Here is a 7,747-nt window from a genome sequence, read left to right on the forward strand (position 1 = left end):
TCCTTAAATTTTGAACAAGTGCTCTATTCATATCCAACCTATGCGCCCAATAGGGGACCGCGTAAGGGATCATGTTTTCCCAAACACCTCGGTACACCATGTACATTTTACGGCCCGACAACCCATAGTCTTTCCGAGCAATCCTCCTAAGTTTGTTCATCACTGAGACGGTATCAGCCGCTACTTGTCTAATGCGGTTGCTAAACAGCAAGTTTTCATCAAACAAAACATCTAGGTTCTTATGAACTGTAACTCCGCTAATTACACAGTCTTTACATTTAATACGGGGGTCACGAGTGTACGATAACTTGAGAAGCCTAAACTTTGTCTTGGGCACAGAAATCTTTTGAATGTCCATTCAGCTCTCTGCGGTTGACAAGGACGTCTGCTCCCGGTCTTCTAGTTGTGGTCGTGAATTACCACAAACTAATAGGAGACAGTCATCGGCGTAAGCCTGGGCCGTGACCCTTCTGGAAATGTCAATCCTATAAAACCGTAGAATACTAGGTTCAACAGCAGGGGACCGAACATGTTTCTCAGAAACACTCAAATAACTCGGGGAAAATTCCTGTAAACGCGTCGGACCACAAAAAGGATCGAGCAGACGTCGAGTCTAAAAGAGGATTAAAAGACTTATCTCCTCGGTCGGTATGTGGGTTAAAAGACGTTACGATGAGGTAGATTTCCATCTCTCGCTGCCGTTAACTGGTCGCAGAGAGTTTGGAGCCTTCCTCCACCCGTTCGGCAAAAGTACAACATCTGAATGTTGCTATTGTAATGGTATTAATACTGCTGAACATTCATTATATACTTGTGCTATAGATGGGATGTAGTGAGGCAGGCTCTTGGAGTATGTAGATTGACCCTGGAGAATGGGACGCTGTTGTTACCATGGTCAAAGAAACAATGTACGCTAGGAATGGGACGGGATTTAGTCTGGTGGTAGGGACTCACAGGGGCAGCCCTGCTCATGAGAAGGCGGATCGCTGAGGAGGACAGCCCTTGATAACTGACCGGGGTTATAACATTGACCGGGATGTTCTTAACATTGTTAACCTTAAAAGCACTTTTTTTTAAACAAAATAGAATTTTATTTATTGATTATATTAAAAAAAGGTTAGTTGGAGATCGTGTTTAAAATCGCCTTTACAATTTTCAAAATTTTGAATATGTTTAAATTCGGTAAAAGGGTAAAAATTCTAAATTCTCTTCTACAACCAGTTGTAAGTGAATAAATATACAATAATTTTTAGAATAGAAAGAAAAATACAAACAGCAACCTCAGGTTTTATGAGTAAATTTTCTCAATTTCTAGATCACAGAAAACGTTAGTTTGATTAAGATTTTATGATGAATACTAATGCGTAGATTCCAAAAAAAATATTACAATGGTTATTTTTTCTTCTTTAAATAAAAAATGAAAATTATTTTTTGGAGTTAAAAAAATTATAAATTAATGATAGTCTTTTATAAAAACAAAACTTCCTTTTTTTTACTTGTTTTAGTTGGCTATAAAATTAAATAAGATTTGTGTTCTAATTCTTTCGTTTTTGTTTTTATTAATTCTTGTTAGTATTTTTAAAGTTCACACAACTTCGATTGCTATTATTACTAAATTCGACAATCGCTGCCCTTCTTAAATTTATTATAAGAATGGAAGTTGTTTTTAAATATCTTTAATACAAATTAACATCAGTTTCTTTTTTTACTTACTTTTATTTACAGTTGCATCAACAATTAAAGTCATTAACAAGCTATCAGTGTAATTTAACTGTACCGGTAAATTTGTAGTCTTGAACAAACTCAGGTCGACTACTCCAGAGACGTGTGGTTAATTGGACCCTAACCTCCAAAGAACACCGGTATTCACTATCTTGTATTCAAATCCGAATAAAAGCACTACCTTTATTTAGATTTGAACCTGAGAGAAATAGAAACATATTTTTTTACGTTATGTTTTTAACCGGTCTTTTTTTAGTTCTTTCTAGTGGGAAAACTACTAAACATTTCGAATAGTTTTTGTATTAGATTTTAATTATTTTTCATCCTGTTTTATCAACGGGAAAAATCAGCGATAAAGATTTAAAGAGCTGAAAATAACACAACAAACGCACAAAAGTACAGATTCAACAAAAAACAATTGCAATGTTGTACTCGCAGATTGATCAAAAAGTAGGAGATGAATTCACAATTAGAGAAGATTTTAAAGTCAATTCATTTTATTTCATATGTGATAACACTAAGGCACAACTATCTCAAAGAGCTCAGAATTATGAAGTTGTTGTAGAGCCTTTTCGTTATTTTTTTATCGGAAATTGTCAACAGAGGAAAACGTCCAAAACAGTCTAGGTGATAACAATAAAATATTCAGTGTACAAAACACATTTTCAATGACTCTCCTTCTAATAAATGTGCGGGTTTTTTTCGACAAAAAGCAGTAAAAAAAAAATGTTTCTTCATAATTATGATTTTGCATTTAATACGACACATAATAAATATACACGATTTATCAATAACCTTGTAAAAATAGGAGTTGGTGTACTTCTTGTTACTATGTAAATAAATAAAAAAATAATACGAAATTACAAAATTACAGTCCAGAAATAGCAATTTCCAAATTACGTACGACATACAATAATTAATAAATAAAAATATGTTACATCGGTGAGAAAATAAATTAACGGCCCACTAAATGTGACAAGTACACAACAAATTCTATTGGATAATCGTATCGATTACAAGAAACATGCGATACGATAAATCTGTAAATCAAATTTGAAACATCTGTTCATACGTCTACACATAATCTATTCCATAAATTGCCTTACACAGCATAAAACAGCCTTATCATCTTCAAAGTTAAGCTAATTTATTGTAAATTTGTTTAGTAAATTTGCTTATAACTATTACTACAATTTACAATTATACATTGTTTTTAATTTTGCAGAAAATTGTCACACATCTTGCCAACATAAAATTAAAAATTGTAAGAAATTATGAAATCGAAAATTATTTCAAACAAAAAATATAAAATTGACTTTTGACGAAAACAAGGATGACACATTATTTTTGGCTCTAAATCTGAATCATAAAATTCGTTCTATTCCTTCTTTAAAAAAAGCGTACAAATCTGATGAATAACTTTAGAGATCAACACGCCGATTTTATGCCAAAGGCATTGGTACGACGAAGTGGAAGAAACATGTAAGTAAAAAAATAATTTTTTTTTTTAATTATATATAAACAATAATATCTTTAAAAAATGTAATTCATTTATTTAAACACTTTAATGGGGTTTTCACGGAACAAATCGAAAAAAGAATCGATTTATGGTTTTTTTACATTTTAAAATTTTCTCGTTTTTTTTTTGTTAAAAATTATATATAATTTCTGATGTTTGTAAGAGGGTTTCTGCTTCTAAAAATTTTTACAAATCATCATCGACATCCTCCTTAAACCATGATTTCATCACATTTAATTTATACAATTTTCGGTATTCTTATGGGAATGTGTGCATGTATCCTAACCTGCTCCATCGAAGAGTAAGTTAACATTACAGCTGTACAAATTTCGGATAATGTTTGTTTATATTGTACAAAATATTATGTGTATTTGTGCTTTTAAAGTTATTCTAGTGATGTTTTTAAAACGTTTATATATTTTGGATAACTAAAATGCCTAGTTTGAAGATATTCTGTAAAATACATAAAAATGTAGGTAAAGCGTCTAATACAACAGTAGATATGCTGGATGCTTTAGAATTTTTTGAAAATTCCCGTGTAAGTAATTAACGTGCACTTGTTACCTCTGATAACATCACTCATGATATTGTTCAAGTAGTTCTGAACCTAATAATGCCTCTAAAACTAAACTATCTCAGTTTTTACCTCGGTATGATAAATATTAAAATAATAATTTTCTTTTGTATGATATTGTTTATCTAAATTCGATACTTTAACTTATTTCATAGATTAGTGTATGCAAAATTTGTTCACAGGCCCGTTCAACTTTTTCGAAGGTCAAAGAAGCGGTCGCTTGCTTTAAATATTTTTTCATTCTTGTAACAATACAGTCCATTGTTGTAATTCTGTACAAGTAATTGTAAACGACAAGTCATTGGAAGGAATCAATCCCAGTTAATTTATGCTTTCCATTCGACTGGAAAAAGTAAAGCGCTGCAAACTGAAAATGATTTTTTTCAATGATTTTTGTTTTAATTTTTATAGAAAATAATTATCTTAAAAACAATGGATTTAGATTTTTATTATTATAAATAATAAATAAATTAAATCTTTTTTTTCTTGCTAAAAGGTATATTTTTAGACCTTAGGCAAGAGAGTAAAAACTTAAAAAAAAAGTAGCCTAATAGCTTTATAGGTAAACATACAAGAATAATATAAACTAAACCGCATGTAGATATGTGTTCTAGTTTTTGAGCAAAATGTATAGAAAATTTATTAATTTAAAATGGGGGAGAAAAAGTTCCGTGCCAGTTCCGCTAAGGCCATCACATTAATGCAATTTTCTACACATTATGTTAACATTAAGATTTAATGTATAATTTACATATAAAATTTTGAATAAAAAACATATTTTTAATTTTGTTATTGTTTATATTTTTTAAGCTGTGGAACTCTAGAAGAAGCATACAGGCGAAGAATAAAATTCACGGAAGGCACTCCAATGAAATACTGTTAATACTTTACAGTATGGCTCTGTGTAAAATTACGGTGCCATACTCAAAGTAAGTTCCAAAAAAAGTGTTAAATAGTTATTATTCCTGATTTTAAAAAAATGTAAATTATTTTTTGGCGTTAACAATTATTTTTTTAAAATATAGAAAAAATTATTCCTTGACAATTTATCTTTTATTTAATAATGTTTTATTCATAAAATATTACACTCTTTTTTTTTTTTCAATGAGGAAGCAAAACATTTTATAATTTCACTTTATGTGTATTCACACACCATGAAAAAACAATAAAATTTGTTTTACTGAAAGCTCGGGAATATATTATCTAAAATTGTAAATATTTTGATTTTTAATTGTAAATCAATAAATCATGGAAAAACTTAATTTAAATCATTTATTTAACCGTAACTCATTCTTATTTAATCCCCATTATTTTCATGAATCCCACCTGCAACTTTATGGTGTCCTTCCATCATCATCATAAAAGTTAGCGATTGATTTAAAAACTTCAAGGAGTAATCGAATTCTATTTACCATAACGGATGTAACAGCAACAGAAAAGTGTACAATAGAGTGTACCGTTTAAAATCTGAACTCTTTATGTTACAGATGGTTGGAATTCTACTTAGCGAATATATTTTTACATTTTACAACCAAAGCATACTATAAGTGTAAAAGTGGTAATAGTACTAGAAAAAAATTTTAAAGTCTAGGAAATAAATACAATCCGTTTTTTATAAGTAATCATTACTTTAATGTAAGAAAACGGAATAAATCCATAATAATTCAAGGATAAAATGCCAAGTAGAAGTCTTAAAAGAGCCGAGACGTATTGTTTACCCGCTAATGACTAATGATTGTCTTTTATAAAAAAAAAAAAATTCCTTTAATTCTTTACTTGTTTTAGTTGACTATAAAATTAAATAAGATTTGTGTTCTAATTGTTTCGTTTTTGTTTTCATTAATTTTTGTTTGTATTTTTAAAGTTCACACAACTTCGATTGCTATTATTAAATTCGACAATCGCTGCCTTTCTTAACTTTATTATAAGAATGGATGTTGTATTTAAATATAGAAATTAATATCTGTTTCTTTTTTTACATACTTTTATTTGTAGTCGCATCAACAAAGTCATTAGCGAGTTATCAGACTAATGTAACTGTACCGGTAAATTTGTAGTCTTGAACAAACTCAGGTCGACTACTCCAGAGACGTGTGGTTAATTGAAACCTAACCTCCAAAGAACACCGGTATTCACTATCTTGTATTAAAATCCGAATAAAAGCACTACCTTTATTTAGATTTGAACCTGAGAGAAATAGAAACATATTTTTTTACGTTATGTTTTTAACCGGTCTTTTTCTTAGTTCATTCTAATGGGAAAACTACTAAACATTTCGTATAATTTTTGAATTAGGTTTTAATTATTTTTATCCTGTTTTATCAACGGGAAAAATCAGCGATAAAGATTTAAAGAGCTGAAAACAACACAATAAACAGACAAAATTACAGATTCAACAAAAAACAATTGCAATGTTGAACTCGCAGATTGATCAAAAAGATGAATACACAATTAGAGAAGATTTTAAAGTCAATTCATTTTATTTCATATGTGATAACACTAAGGCACAACTATCTCAAAGAGCTCAGAATTATGAAGTTGTTCTAGAGCCTTTTCGTTATTTTTTTATCGGAAATTGTCAACAGAAGAAAGATAGAAAGTGTTAAAAATATTGAAGAATATGTACAAAATTGACATTGATGTTTTTTCTTTGAAAGATGAGTTGGACTATTTCATAATATTTCCAAAAGAAAACGAGAAAAACTTCTTCTACGGTAGTCTTCCTCCACCTGGCCGACGACGTTACAGAGTGGGTCAAACCCGTAGACCTTTTGAAGGTTTTGAACATGCTGTTATCTTTTTGGCGGTCTGGCGTTTCGATTCTATAGCTATCATATTCTTCATTCGTTTCACTTTCATCACAGAAACGGACTTCGATTTCAGTTTGGCCAACAGCGGTTGTTCAGGTTCCGCTTCGTCGCTGGACGTCGTTGAAATCGTTTCCTGACACTTTAGTAACTCTTACAGCTGATTTTCCCGTAACGGTTGCCTGTCGTCGTCGCTTTCTATTATTTGTTGTCGTATGTCGGAATCGGTGAGTGATTAAAAAATTTCCTGTGTTACTTCCGGATCGTACCGGTACAATTTGTTATCTTCAGAAATGACTGCAGACGTTTTGGGCCTTAAATCGGACTTACGCCTCACAGATTTAGCATTACGTTCCTCCTGTTGTATTTTAACAAGTCTTCGATACTGGGCATATTAAAATCCATATTACGTGTCAAAATCAATCGGTGGTTAGTTTACTGTACATTCATATACAGCTGCTTCAAAAGTGATAACTGATGGTTGGATACGGCTATATATATATATATATATATATATATATATATATATATATATGCGAACAAGAGATAAAAGGAGTCGAGAGAGTAAATAAAATAATGTATTAGCCGGAGACTGTAACAATGGTATAGAAAAAAATCACAGCGCAGCACTTCTCTACCGCCAATAATATTTGGCGGGAATCTAAAACACCGCGAACTGATCATTTGTTTCGATCTTTCCCGAAAGCGAAAACTCCAGTTTCGTACCGAGCAGACGAGCCGGCATATGAATATATCAGAGGTTCCAGTTACCTCCAACTCCTGCACCAGTACAGCTTCCAATGTTTCACGTGCCAGTATAATTGTCGAAGGTCTTACGAAGGAAATACAAGATATCGAATCTGAGGAATAAAATAATTTTCATACATGTTAAGGTATAAAATACTGTTAACATTTCCTCCAAAAAAGTACGATCCTCAGAAATGTTTCAGGTATCACTATCTAATAATTAGATGTGGTGGATGATCTATGATTTCATAAAAGTGAGGATCTATTTTATACCAAAAATACAATCTAGATATTTATTATTCTGGTAAACGACACACTTGTAGGAGAAGAAAACTAGTTTTCGTGATTCAACACTGGAAAAATGGTTTATAAAAGTTT

At 31.0% G+C, this 7,747-nt stretch overlaps 1 long non-coding RNA gene across 1 annotated transcript in view; it reads left to right on the forward strand.

Moving 5' to 3' along the window:
* LOC142320104 (uncharacterized) overlaps nt 1-4,805 on the forward strand; it is a 58,838-nt gene extending 54,033 nt beyond the window's left edge. The window contains exons 2-3 of the long non-coding RNA XR_012755287.1: nt 2,948-3,204; nt 4,626-4,805. This is a non-coding gene — a long non-coding RNA (uncharacterized LOC142320104). The remainder of the gene's footprint in view (nt 1-2,947; nt 3,205-4,625) is intronic.
* Nucleotides 4,806-7,747: the final 2,942 nt, after the last annotated feature.

Source organism: Lycorma delicatula, chromosome 2 (assembly GCF_047948215.1).
Source record: "Lycorma delicatula isolate Av1 chromosome 2, ASM4794821v1, whole genome shotgun sequence".
NCBI classification, from domain to species: Eukaryota; Metazoa; Arthropoda; class Insecta; order Hemiptera; family Fulgoridae; genus Lycorma; species Lycorma delicatula.